We start from the raw sequence: 14275 nt of genomic DNA on the forward strand, positions 1-14275 counted from the left end.
TGAAAAAAAAATCTCCAACACCTTGATACATTTTAATGAATCATCAGATGACAAAGAAAAATACAAATTCTTGAAAGTGCCAGAGAGAAATCAGAGATTCCTAGAGGAAAAAGAATGTCCACTTTTTAATGGGGTTGTTTTTTTCTTGTAAATTTGTTTAAGTTCCCTGTAGATGCTGGATATTAGACCTTTGTCAGATGGATAGATTGCAAAATTTTTCTCCCATTCTGTAGCTTGTCTGTTCACTCTGATGATAGTTTCTTTTGCTCTACAGAAGCTCTTTAGTTTAATTAGATCCCATTTGTCAATTTTTGCTTTTGTTGCAATTGCTTTTAGCATCTTCATCATGAAATATTTGCCTATCCTGTGTCCTGAATGGTATTGACTAGGTTTTCTTTTAGGTTTTTTATAATTTTGGGTTATACATTTAAGTCTTTAACCTATCTTGAGTTGATTTTTCTATATGGTCAATTTTTTGCATATGGCTAGCCAGAGTTCTCCCAGCACCATTTATTAAATAGGGAATCCTTTCCCTATTGCTTGTTTTTGCCAGGTTTGTTGAAGATTAGATGGCTATAAGTCTGTGGTCTTAGTTCTGGGTTATCGTTTCTGTTCCCTTGGTCTATGTGTCTGTTCTTGTACCAGTACCATGCTGTTTTGGTTACTGTAGCCTTACAGTATAGTTTGAAGTCAGGTAGTGTGATGCCTCCAGCTTTGTGTTTTTTGCTCAGGATTGTTGTGGCTATTTGGGCTTTTTTTTGGTTCTATGTGAATTTTAAAATAGTTTTTTTAGTTCTGTGAAGAATGTCAATGATAGTTTAATGGGAATAGCATTGAATCTATAAATTGTTTTGGGTAGTATGGCCATTTTCATGATATTGTTTTTTTCTTATCCATGGGCATGAAATGTTTTTTCATTTTTTGGTGTCATCTCTGATTTCTTTGAGCAGTGTTCTGTAGTTCTCTTTGTAGAGGTCTTTCAGCTCCCTGATTAGCTGTATTCCTAGGTATTTTATTCTTTTGTGGCAATTGTGAATGGGAGTTCATTCATGATTTGGCTCTTGGCTTGCCTGTTGTTGGTGTATAGGAATGCTAGTAATTTTTGCACATCGATTTTGTATCCTGAGATTTCACTGAAGTTGCTTGTCAGCTTAAGAAGCTTTTGGGCTGAGATGATGGCATTTTCTAGATATAGGATTATGTCATCTGCAAACAGAAATAGTTTCCCAAGACGGGAGTTAAAACAGGAACAGCTCACAGCCATTACAGAAATTGAAGCAGTATTTACGTATCTCAATTAAAACCAAACCACCATAAATGTATTTCTTTGAAAAATATCTTTTTTTTTTTTTTTGAGATGGAATCTGGCTCTGTCGCCCAGGCTGGAGTGTAGTGGCGCCATCTTGGCTTACTGCAAGCTCCGCCTCCCTGGTTCATGCCATTCTCCTGCCTCAGCCTCCCGAGTGGGACTACAGGCGCCCACGACCACGCCTGGCTAATTTTTTGTATTTTTAGTAGAGCCAGGGTTTCACTGTGTTAGCCAGGATGGTCTCGATCTCCTGACCTCGTGATCCGCCCACCTCGGCCTCCTGAAGTACTGGGATTACAGGCGTGAGCCACTGTGCCTGGCCAAAAAATATCATCTTTAATGCCTGCTAAAATATTCCACTATATGGATATACCAAAATTTACTACATGACTTAGTAATTAAATGTATTTATATTCTGTCTTGAGTTTGCCTCCCATGTTTCAAATATGCTAGTCTTCTCAGTTACATTGTCAAGGCCATTATTTATATTTTGATGGTATTCTCAGCACCAGCTGTTGTGATCATTGAAATATATTCTTGACCTTAGATGCTCACTGCACACTTGACAGACTGAGAACTGAGTAGAGGTGCTTGTTAGTATCTGCATCTCAGTGGCTGGGGACAGCTGAACTCAGAGCTTGTGTGACTCATGCAAAGTCAGATGATCAGTCATAGAGGGAACTTGGAACTTAAAAGTGTAAACTGGAACTTACACTTTTAAAAATTATTCTATCTCACATAGTGAGAAATCTTTATGGCTCTTTAGTCTACAAAAGGGATCAGTGAACATTTTCTGCAAGGTGATAAGATGATACGGTATAGAGTAGTTCCCCTTATCCATGGTTTCACTTTCTGTGATTTCAGTTAAATGAGGTCAACTGTGGTCTGAAAATATTAGATGGAAAATTCTAGAAATAAATAATATATAAGTTTTAGATTACATACTGTTTTGATTAGTGTCCCTCCTAGAACATGAATCACCACTTTGTCTAGCATATCCATGCCTTATATGCTACCTGCCCGTTAGTCACTTAGTAGCCTTCTGAGTTATCAGATTGACTGTTGAGGTATCACAGTGCTGTGTTTAAGGAGCCCTCATTTTACTTAATAATGGCACCAAAGCACAAGAATAGTGATGCTGGCTTATTGTTAGAATTGTTCTATTTTATTAGTAGCTATTGTTGTTAATCTCTTACCGTGCCTAATTTATAAACTTTATTATAAGTATATATGTAAAGGAAACACAATATGTATAGTGTCCTGTACTACTGAAGATTTCAGGTGTCCACTGAGGATCTTGGAAGGAATCCCCTGTGGATAAGGGTGCACCACTGTAAATATGTTCAGCTTTGAGGGCTACATAGTCTCTGTCACAACTGCTCTACCTGCAACAGCACCAGACAAATCTGGCTAAACTTTAATTCAACAAAGTTATGAGTTGGTCTGAGCCCTCAGGCTGAAGGTCATGTAAACTGAGCATGCCCAGATGAACCAAGTATGCAACCACAAGGGGAACAGAAGTGCCCAGACGAAGGAGAAGACCAAGGAGCAGGGACTGAATTAAGAAGCAGACGCAGTATGGAAGGATCCAGGATCCAATCAAATTGAGCTCTGACATCAGCCCATTGTGGGATGGAATCAGATCATGCCTCCTGGCATCATCTCATTGCAGAATTCAATCAGATCACACCTCATTACCCTATGCTTATAAAACCCGACCCAAACGCCAGCTGGGGGTGATATATTGGAGCACTTCCTCCTGTCTCCTTGCCAGTCCACTTGCAATGAAGCTTTTTTTTCCTCAAAAGCCAGTGCCATGGTCTTGGCCTCCATGTACATTAGGCAGCAAGCCCATTGTTTGCTCGGTAACACCCTACCTTTGCATCCCTTTGTATCGTGAAAACAGCCACAGAGACAATGTAAATGACTTTTATCTCATTTAAATGAATTGTCAACCTCAGCTAAATTACTACTTATCGTATAAACAGAAAATGTAAATAAACTGATTATTTCTTTCCATCCATGTTTTTACTCTCCTCGTGTATAGCATGTATAGGATTTTGAAGTTAACCGTTTCTGAAAACTTACTTGCAAATTTTTCAACACTGCAAAAATTGCTTAAAATAATGAAGCCAAGAAAATTAAGCCAGGTTAAAAACATAAAAGAAGAAAAGGAAGGAGGGCAGGCAGGTAGGCATTTTTTAAAAGCTTATTTCCCTCAGCATACTATTATTTGCGATTCAGCTGTCTTGTTGTGTTTATCAGTAAATTGATTCTTGGCCAGGCGCAGTGGCTTCACGCCTGTAATCCCAGCACTTTGGGAGGCCCAGGCACGTGGATCACTTGAGGTCAGCAGTTTGAGACCATCCTGGCCAACATGGTGAAACCCCGTCTCTATTAAAATACAAAAATTAGCCGGGTGTGGTGGCGGGCACCTGTAATCCCAGCTACTCCGGAGGCTGAGGCAGGAGAATCGCTTGAACCTGGAGGCGGAACTTGCAGTGAGCCGAGATCTCACCACTTGCACTTTAGCTTGGGCAACAGAGTGAGACTCCTTCTAAAAAAAAAAAAAAAGTTGATTCTTTTTATTGTGAGTACTGTTCCACTGTATACCATTTGAGAGAATTAGCCAATAAGAGAATTGGTATAATTACTATAATTATAATTGGTATAATTAGCCAATGAGAGAATTATACCAATAAGAGAATTAGCCCATTCTCTTATTGATGGACAGCTGGGATATTTAGATGTTAGAAATAAAGATGCCTTGAACTATCATAAGTTTTCATGTGAACCTATGTTTTTTAATTCTCTTGGGATTAGAGCTGCTGGGACAGAGGATCAGTGAAACCTTTTTTTTTTTTTTTCCTTTTTGAGATGGAGTCTCACTCTGTCACCCAGGCTGAAGTGCAGTGGCGTGATCTCGGCTCACTGCAAGCTCTGCCTCCTGGGTTCATGCCATTCTCCTGCCTCAGCCTCCTGAGTAGCTGGGACTACAGGTGCCTGCCACCACACCCAGCTAATTTTTTGTATTTTTAGTAGAGACGGGATTTCACTGTGTTAGCCAGGATGGTCTCGATCTCTTGACCTCGTGATCCACCCACCTCGGCTTCCCAAAGTGCTGGGATTACAGGCATGAGCCACCACCCCTGGCTGAAAACTTAATTTTATGAAATGTTTTTTATGTTCCAGACCTTAACTGATGAGCTTTTAATACTAACTTCTAAATTTGAAATGTATATTTAATTATGGAATACGCTTTAATGTAATCTGTTGGGATAATCACCTAATATTTTGCCTTGAGAATTTTAATATAAATAACAATAAAATAAATAACTAATAGTAAATTGATACCTTCTCAATCTTCCTAACCTTGGAATGTGGGGACAGAATGTGAAAATATCTTAGAGTTTTGAGATCTTTACATGGTTCCCTCAAGGCTTTTAAAAAGAGTATTTAATTGCTGGGAGTGGTAGCTCACGCCTGTAATCCCAGCATTTTGGGAGTCCGAGGGGGGTGGATCACCTGAGGTCAGAAGTTCAAGACCAGCCTCGTCAACATGGTGAAACCCCGTCTCTACTAAATACACAAAAATTAGCCGGGTGTGGTGGCGGGCACCTGCAATCCCAGCTACTCAGGAGGCTGAGGCAGAATTGCTTGAACCTGGGAGGCAGAGGTTGCAGTGAGCTGAGATTGTGCCATTGCGCTCCAGCCTGGGCAACAAGAGCGAAATTTCATTCCAAAAAAAAGAGTATTTAATTGTGTTGATTTTAATGATTACTAAAATTTTGGCTGTTTTTTGGAAACTGTTTCTTGTTTCCTTTCTCTTTCCCTTGTAAATAAGCTGTAAGAGAAAACTGCTCAATCACAAAACGTAACATAAGGCTTTCATGTCAGTGTCCAATAGGACTGAATTTTTTATGGTGACAAGGTAGGGTTATAATCCAGATCTCTGGTAGGCACATCCATAAGGTGCAAGGTGTGTGGAAAGTAGCATCAGTTTTTTTGGCTGGGTGCGGTGGCTCACGCCTGTAATCCTAGGATTTTGGGAGGCTGAGGACGGTGGATCACCTGAGGTCAAGAGTTCAAGACCAGCAGATATGGTGTTCTTGTTCTCAAAGCCGAGGTGGGTGGATCATCTGAGGTCAGGAGTTCAAGACCAGCTTGGCCAACATGGCAAACCCCGTCTCTACTAAAAATACAAAAATTAGCCAGGCGTGGTGGCAGGCGCCTGTAGTCCCAGCTACTCGGGAGGCTGAGGCAGGAGAATGGCGTGAACCCGGCAGGCAGAGCTTGCAGTGAGCCGAGATCCCACCACTGCACTTCAGCCTGGGCACAGAGTGAGATTCCATCTCAAAAAAAAAAAAAAAATAGAGTCTAGGATCCAGAGAAGTAAACTGTGTTAATGATGTGGTCATATCCATGCCAGAGCTTATTTGGAAATGCACAGAATTGATTCCAAGATGTTTTAATAATGCAATCTGGGGTTTGCATCTCAAAGTAATGATCCATCAAGGATGGTCCTCAGAGCTATTTTCTAACTCACATGCTTAGTGGAGACTCACATCAAAATGCCCTGTTAATAGGAATCAGTAGCTGGTAAACTGAAGTCTAATTCAATTTGTGTCATTTCCCTGCAAATTCGTACTCCATTTCTGTGCTATTACCTGAAGACCACCCACCCAAAGCTATTAGTATGCAATATGATGTGTAACAGAGCTCCATGACTTCTCTGTGGAATAAATTATTTCACCATATTTTTTAAAAATATTTTTCATGTTTATACTCAGAGTAAATGAGCAATGTTACAACTATTCTTCTCTGTAAATTGTCACACTTTAAATTCCTTAGGATGGCTCAACTCTTTCACTCTTCCAGCATGGGAAATAATTGTTTAATAAAAATAAAACATAACAATGGATTCATGATCCAAAGAAGGCAAAATAGAAGATTTTTTGTTTTCTATTTCTCTTGACTCCTCAGCTAATTGTACCACCACTAAACCTTTCTTTATCTCCCCCACCTCACAGGGTTAATCTCTAATGCTGCTCAACATTTTATACCTATGTGGAAACTGCCATTTAACAAAATTTTGTTTGATGTGGGAAAAAAATCATTCTTTCAATATTTGATAATTTTGTATGGCTAAGCACTTTTGTTAGATTTTTATTTTCTTCAAGAGAAATAAAATAGAGGCAGTGGAAAGGATTACTTCTCAGTCCCCAGGGGTTGAATACTCACCCAAGGGACTCAGTGCATTTGATTCCTGATACTTATTTAAGACCCCTTTTCATGCTTACTTACTAGGACTTTTTAAATTTGTCTTCTTCCAGGCGAAACAATTCAAAACAACTCGAGAATGGAACTACTGATTGATTAATAAAGAACAGAAAATAAACAAGGGCAAAACCTGAGAACATACATACACAAAAACACAAAGACTCACTTAATTTTTATCTCAGATAAAAAAGGAAAGTAGTTTGCTGAATTTGCCTTTCTACTAAGAAGTCTTTGTTTTCACTTGGTTGGGAGGGTGCTTAACATGAAGCAGGAATTCCTGGAAAACAGGCCTCTTCTACCCTAACATGTTTTCTGTGGGGCCGTTCAGTTATTGTCCCTAAGCAGAGGTAACTGGGAAATAGCCTTGGGCTGTAATTTTCCCATTTTACCTTAAGCAATATCATAACTAGCAATGTGTGACACCCAGGAGGTTTGTTTTCTAGATAACACTCTCTTTACAATATAAGGGCTCTTTGAGAGTTAATATAATAAATCCTCAGAGTAAAGTCTAGGATACTCTTTAGAAATTAAATATTACTTGAAACATACGAAAGCCATTCAGCAGGTGACAGAGCTATTTGCAAATAGATTAAACATCTTTCAAGTAAATTATTACAATATAATTTAACATTCATTAATGTTGTTAGTGTTTATGCACTAAAACATAGCCCAAAATAACATATTTTGTCCTTATATTGTAACACAATTTATGTTACACTTGAACAAAAATCCCTCATCGTGCAGCTGATTTTAAATCCATCATCAGTTCTACTAGTCAAAAGTGGAGAATCTTTTTGCATTTGTACCTCTGGTAGCCAAAGTAATGTATCTTCTCTCCATGTTTCTTTATCCATTCATTAATGTGCTGTTTTCACATTGCTTAGTTTTGAAATTGTCCATGGCCCAGTTGAAACAAGCAGAAAGATTTCCCAGGCTGGTTGCATTGTATTTCACCTTCTATTGTCAATTCCTTTGGTCTCGTAAGAATAAAATCCTTTGGTCTCGTAAGAATAAAATCCTTTAGTCTCATAAGAATAAAATGAGGTTTTTTTTCCTTTGAGCATATAGAATATTTTTGGTTATTGTTCAAAAGTGAAGCCACAAATCAGAAAATGTTTTTCTTCTTCGTTTATTTGCTCCTCTAGCAATGTATATTTCATATATGTGAGTGCTTAGGTCTAAATTTCAGGTCTACATTCAGCACAGCATCTTCATGGACAGCTAATGAGATTGCAGATGGTAAAGCAGAACATGTGTGGTCATGGGATGAAACTACTCCAAATATTTTATTAAACCCTTACACTCCCCTCTCTCACAGGCCTCCTTTGCATAAACATTTTATGTTACATTTTTATAAAGACATAGATACATGAATACCTCCATTGTAATTTTTCTTAAAATTTAGCATGATTATCTCCTTTGAAGAATAGAATGGTCCTTTAATCAACCAGTTAAAATTGTATAACCCACCAGAAGAATTCATATATTATGTTTAATGATTAGTCACAAACCATATGTCTGGGACTATTTAATATTGACTTTAGCTCCATGTATATTATTTCCATCTACTTTTTTATTTTAGTAGGTTAACAGTATGAGTATGAATATATGAATTTCTAAATGGAAAGAGATGTACTTTATTAAGCTTTGGATTGTCAAGGAGAGCAATGGTTAAATATGACTAAGGTCTATTTATATTTAACTCTGCTATTTTTTTCTGGAATTGACAGTATAGGTGACTGCATGCTCGTATTGTACTTTCTCCTTTGAAATAATGAAGAAGCCAGACAAAAGGATTATTGCTCACAGAAGAGAAAAAAGCAAGAGAACCAGGGAAAGAAGGACCCAGTCCACCTTCTCTAAAATTATTCACGTTTGAGACAATGACTGATTTCATGAGTATCTTCTTACCTCTCTATGTCTTTTTATGGAATATTTTAAGGTTGATTTTTGAACTGGCTTTATAAATGTTTTCTAAGGTTTCAATGAAGGTAAATATGCCTTTGCAAACTATTTCTCAGGCTATGAACCATGAGTGTGTGGGTCAGTGAGTGGCAATGATGACATGCCACACTTGTGGAGAAATAAATGATGAAAGGTTAAATGCATTTTGCCTTAGATCAGGAGGAAGAGGTTGTTCACTTGTTGAGAACGAACTCTCTGAGTTTCTTTATCCGCTCAGCTTGTAGCCATTGTTTTCTGCAGCCACCAGAGATCCAGACAGAAGCACAGCAGCAAGAGATCCACCTGCATGGGTCAGATTGCAGACGTGGCTTCAATGACATGACCACAGTGTGAAAGTTCCCTGGGGGGCACACAGCATGCTTAGAAAACACACACACACACACACGCGGAGGTCAATGCCTTTATTGGGTCCAGGGCATTATATAAACAGGGAGCTTTAAATTGATGGGCTTAAAGCAAGCAGGCGCTAGTACTAGGAAGTCACATTGTGCCTGAAAAGTGTCTAAATGGTCTGTTTAGAGGAAGCAGCAGGAAAGCTGGGAGCCCAGCCTGCTAGGAGACAGAGATGCCTCCAAGTTTTTATTTCTGGTCACCACCTGGAGCCATTTGGGGGGTATAGTACAGGAAACTGCATCAAGGGTGACTGAACCCTGCTTCTGGCTTGACAAAGTTAAACACATATTTAAAAATGGATGCTAAGGCAACATAAAACTTTAAGCACTCACTGCAGCACATTTACCTCTTTTATTTACCATTGTACTGGAGGTTCTAGCCAAGATAATTAAACAAGAATAAACTAAAGGCATTCAGATTGGAAAGGAAGAGGTAAAATTAGCTCTACTTGCAAATGACGTTACCTTTATATAGAAAATCCCAACAATGCCACTAAAAAAAATTATTAGAACTAATAAGTTCAGCCTGACGGCAAGGTACAAGATCAATATACAAAAATTGTAGGGGCCCGGCCCTGCACAGCGCCCTGGGGAAGCTGGTTTGAAAGCTCTGGAGCGACCCCAGTGCCGGGTAAAGGACAAGATTTGCCCAGACAGAAGGGAACTTGGGGTGAAGTGGCCGTAAGAGTGTGGGACGAAAATGTTTGGGGCAGAGCGGTCGGAACTCACCTGAGGAAAGCATGGGGGGAGGAGTCATTAATATGAATGAGTGGCAGGGACAGGGCGGCCTTGCAGCGCCCTCGGTGTTGGAAGGGAAGACCGTGCAGCGCCAAGGGGACCAGGGCGGCGGGCCGCAGCCGGGGTGGGGTTGGGCGCCGGTCAGGGTGCCTTGAAGCAGATTCTGTCCTCGGGAGCTGCAGTTCTTCCTCCTCCGCCCTCACCGGCGGGCTACCTTAGGCAGGGAGTGAAATGCAACGGCAGCCCTGGAGCGAGGGTGAAGCCGCGCGTGTAGGAGGAACCTCCTATTGGCGAGTTCAGGTCCCCCAGCTGCGGAGGTGGGGCACCCTGTGTGGCAGCCTGCTGAGCCGCTGCGTGCTCCGCGGTTGGAGGGGGGAAACTCTAGCCCACCTCCTCTTTTTCAGCCAAGGAACCGCTAGTTACCCGCTTATGCGACCAAGACTGTAATAACCCTGTCACCTTTCACGGCCCTCCGGGTCTGCTCCCATCCTCCTCTGAGGATTCTCTCATCCACCCCGAGGCCTGTTTTCCTCACCTGTTATCCCTCTCGCAGACCCTAGGCCCCTTGGAGACCAGCCAGCATCTATCTGCCCGCTGTTCCCGCCCACCACACTCCCTCCCCAGTTCTATCCCAGCTCCTTAAACGGTTGGAGTTCAAACCTCAGACCATGACAGCACACGGGCCTGGACTCCCGTACGACCCTGGACAAGTTCCTTAATCTCGCTGAGCCTCAGCTTTCTTCCGTGTGAAGCAGCGGTAACATTGTTATTAGGAGCCTTCTGGCCCCAGCACACCCACATACATATAAGTGGATATCCATCCTGCCTGTGAGGAGTCATCTTTACTTTGGGTTGTTTCTTGTCCACAGAGGTCCGTACTTTATTTTCCTGGAGGCACCAGCGGAGTCACTGATGCACCCCTGCATCCAGCATGTTTAAGGGAGACAGTCTGGGGAGGGCAGGGAAGAGCCTAGAGGGTCCCCTAGTGATTAGGGCTGTGATGGGGATGTTACTGGAAAAGGGTCCCTATCCAGACCCCAAGAGAGGGTTCTTGGACCTCCCGCAAGAAGGAATTTGGGGCAAGTCCCCATAAAGTGAAAGCAAGCTTATTAAGAGAGTAAAGGAATAAAAGAATGGTTACTCCATAGGCAGAGCAGCGGCATGAGCTGCTCAACTGACTATACTTAGTTATTTCTTGATCATCTGCTAAACAAAGGGTGGATTATTCATGAGTTTTCCGGGAAAGGGGTGGGCAATTCCTGCAACTGAGGGTTCCTACCCTTTTTAGACCCTATAGGGTAACTTCCTGATGTTGCCATGGCATTTGTAGACTGTCATGGCACTGGCAGGAGTGTCATTTAGCATGGAAATGCATTATAATTAGCATATAATGAGCAGTGAGGATGACCAGAGGTCACTTTCGTCACCATCTTGGTTTTGGGTGGCTCCTTTACTGCATCCTGTTTTATCAGCAAGGTCTTTGTGACCTGTATCTTGTGCGGACTTTCTATCTCATCCTGACTTAGAATGCCTAAGCTAGTGGGAATGCAGCCTCACAGGTTTCAGCCTTATTTTACCCAGCCCCTGTTCAAGATGGAATCGCTCTGGTTCGATCACCTCTGACAGGGGCAGTGTACATTCACATCTTGGCCTTTGCTGCCTTATCCTTCCAGATCTTTCAGATGCTTGCCCTCTGGCATTCTAGGATAGGAAGACTGCTTCCAAAGGGACGCAGGATTTTTCTCGGACACTTTTCCAGCTGCAGACTTCTGGCTGGCGATGCCCCTGCCAGTGCCTAGCTCTGCCCCAGGCTGAAGGTGCCCTGCCCACTTGGGCTTGCACTCTGGTGGGGATCCTGCAGCCACCGAGACTGCATGCTCAGCCCCAGTAGGAGGGGGTGTGTGATCAAGTGATTGCCGCATCTTGCCAGCAACTCCAAGTGCTGGCACAGGAACGGGCTCCCTTTGGGGCCTGCAGCTGGATCAGGCCTGTCGGAAGCGACTCCGGGGGTGAACTCTGGCATCCAGACAAAGGGAACTTGGTGGCGCCCAAACAGGAAAGCACTCGACTCTGAAGCCCCAGAGGGGATGTTACAGCCATGCTAACAGCTCTTTTAGTCCCACCGTCAGCAGCCTGACAAACAGGGGGCATTAACAACGAACGGGGGGGGGTGTGTTAACAACTCTGTTAGTCCTGTTGCCTGCTCCTGCTGGAGGCTCCCTGGCTGGTCTGGCCCTGCACTGCTTCTCATGGCAAGGGGCTGCCACTGGGCACAGATAGTGGGGGAGGGGGGGAGGGCTATGGTGTTACTGCCTTCTTCGTACCCTTTGCTGACAATGGAAAGGTGAAAAGGGCGGAGAAGAGTTTTATGAAGCGATGAAACAGCTGTCAGTGGAGAGGGGATGCAAGGGTGGTCACTGACCTGAAGTCAGGTGGTCTCTCTCCCAGTGTGGCTGGGTCCGGGGCTTTTATGGGCTCAGAAGTGGGGACTGCATGCTGATTGGTTTACGAGTATGCAAAAAAGGCTAAAACAAAGGCACCATTCAAAGGTGGCATGACAGTGTAGAAAACCAATTAGGGAAGGGTAGATATATGTAAAGTAAGTGAAGGGTGGGGATCAGTCAGAGGAAAGTGCACCAACAGGAAGAGATGTTCTCAGTTCGGTCCATGGATTTATCCAAGACTTGTAGCATAGCTTTCAGGCTTTAAACTGCCTTTGGTTTGAAAGTTGGATTTCATTGGGGACATGCCACTATCTGCCTGGGGTTTGTCTGCCTCCTGCCACTATTAAAAGTACTAAATCAGTGCATCCAGCCTGAGGGCTGCCCCTAGTCCACCCAGCAGAGGTTTTTGTTTTGTTTTTCTTTTGTTTTAATTACAATTTTAATTAAAAGGGACTAATATAGAGGGTTTTTTAAAAATTACCATATGTGTTGAGTATTTATGCTATGCCAAGCACTTCCCATATATTTTCTCATTTAATCCTCTAAATAGCAAGGTTGATTGCCTTATCTCCATCCTTTAGATGAGAAAGCTGAGACTCAGAAATTAAGAAACGCACATGAGGTCATGTTGTATGTAAGTTAGTTTTTGCTGCATCATAAACCAACCGTTTATGATTTCAAACAGGTAATACTTGTTTCTCAATAACTGGATGGGGGCTGGATGGCCAAGGGGCCTCATATTTTAGGGACAGGAGGAGCTCATCATCAGCTGGGTGATGGGGATGCGACCACAAGTCTAATTATCCAGGAGAGCTTGAACATAGGGGTTGAGTTTCAAAAGCAGCATAAGGGCAGCAACACAAGAACTTTCCATGTCTCACTTATGTCATATTTGCTATTCTCCCATTGGCCAAAGCAGGTCACAAGGGCATGACCAGCCGGTATGGAAGGGGACAACCAAAGGGGTGGACAATTGCTGCTATTTTCCCCAATAAAGAATCTACCATCCATAGCTTCTAAGTGTGCAACTGGAAATCAAAACTAAGTTTGTCTTACTTGAAAGTTCAAAACTGTCTTGGAGCTACTGCCTGGGGTCTAGGAATCCAGAACATTCCACACACTGCCTAAGTCAACAACCTGTTGCACACACACACCAGCAACTGTTTTGCAAAAGTATGTGGATCTGGTTGTCATTGATAAAATGCAAATTAATTTAGATGTATTATTCAATTCATAGTATAATTTTGTTGTATTTTCAAATAAACAGATATTTACGTAATTTCGAAGCAGCTCTTCACAAATTATTCATTAGTTACAAAAGGAAGTCACTTCACAGTGGAAAAATCTGGCAGGTGCCACCTTAATCAAGTAACCAAAATGAACATCATCAGTAATAGGACAAATTGCAATCGTGTGCCTCCTGATAGTCTAGCAAGAAGAACACAGCATCACTTCTTTGATGCTCCTGCCAATAATACATAATTGGAATTTAATCCTAAAGCAACAAATTCAAATTAAGGAAAATTCTACAAATCATTGGCCTGTAATAGAAGTGTAAAGGTCATGAAAGTTAAGGAAAGACTGAAGAACTGTTCCAGACTGAAGATGAAAGAGATGTGAGAAATAAGTGCAGTGGTGATTCTGAACTGGATCCTGACTTGGCAAAACTTGAATAGGTCTGTTGGTTGGATGGTAGAAATACATTAATGTTGATTTCCTGATTTTGCTAGCTATATTACAATTTTATTGGATTCAGTCCTTGTTTATAGAAGACACACAGTATGTAGGGGTTATAAGGAGTCAGGTCAGAAACTTTCAAATCATTTAGCAAAACAAAAGTTCTTTGTACTTTAATTCCAAGACTTCTATAAATTTGAGATTATTTTAAAAATCCTTAAAAAAAACTCCTTTAAAGTCTCTCAACATGCTGTCCTATTAATAATAGATTTTTAAATTTGTTTTTATTTTTATCAAGGTTTTGTGTGCCCATAGTTTGAAGTATTAAATCTTTTTTTATTTATTAAAACATTTTTTAATGTCCATTCAGAGGTAATGAAGTGTTAGTTTTTTTGTGTTTTTTTTTTTTGAGACAGAGTCTCACTCTGTCACCCAGGCTGGAATGCAATGGTGCAATCTCGGCTCACTGC

This window comes from Pongo pygmaeus, chromosome 13, assembly GCF_028885625.2.
Source record: "Pongo pygmaeus isolate AG05252 chromosome 13, NHGRI_mPonPyg2-v2.0_pri, whole genome shotgun sequence".
Lineage (NCBI taxonomy): Eukaryota > Metazoa > Chordata > Mammalia > Primates > Hominidae > Pongo > Pongo pygmaeus.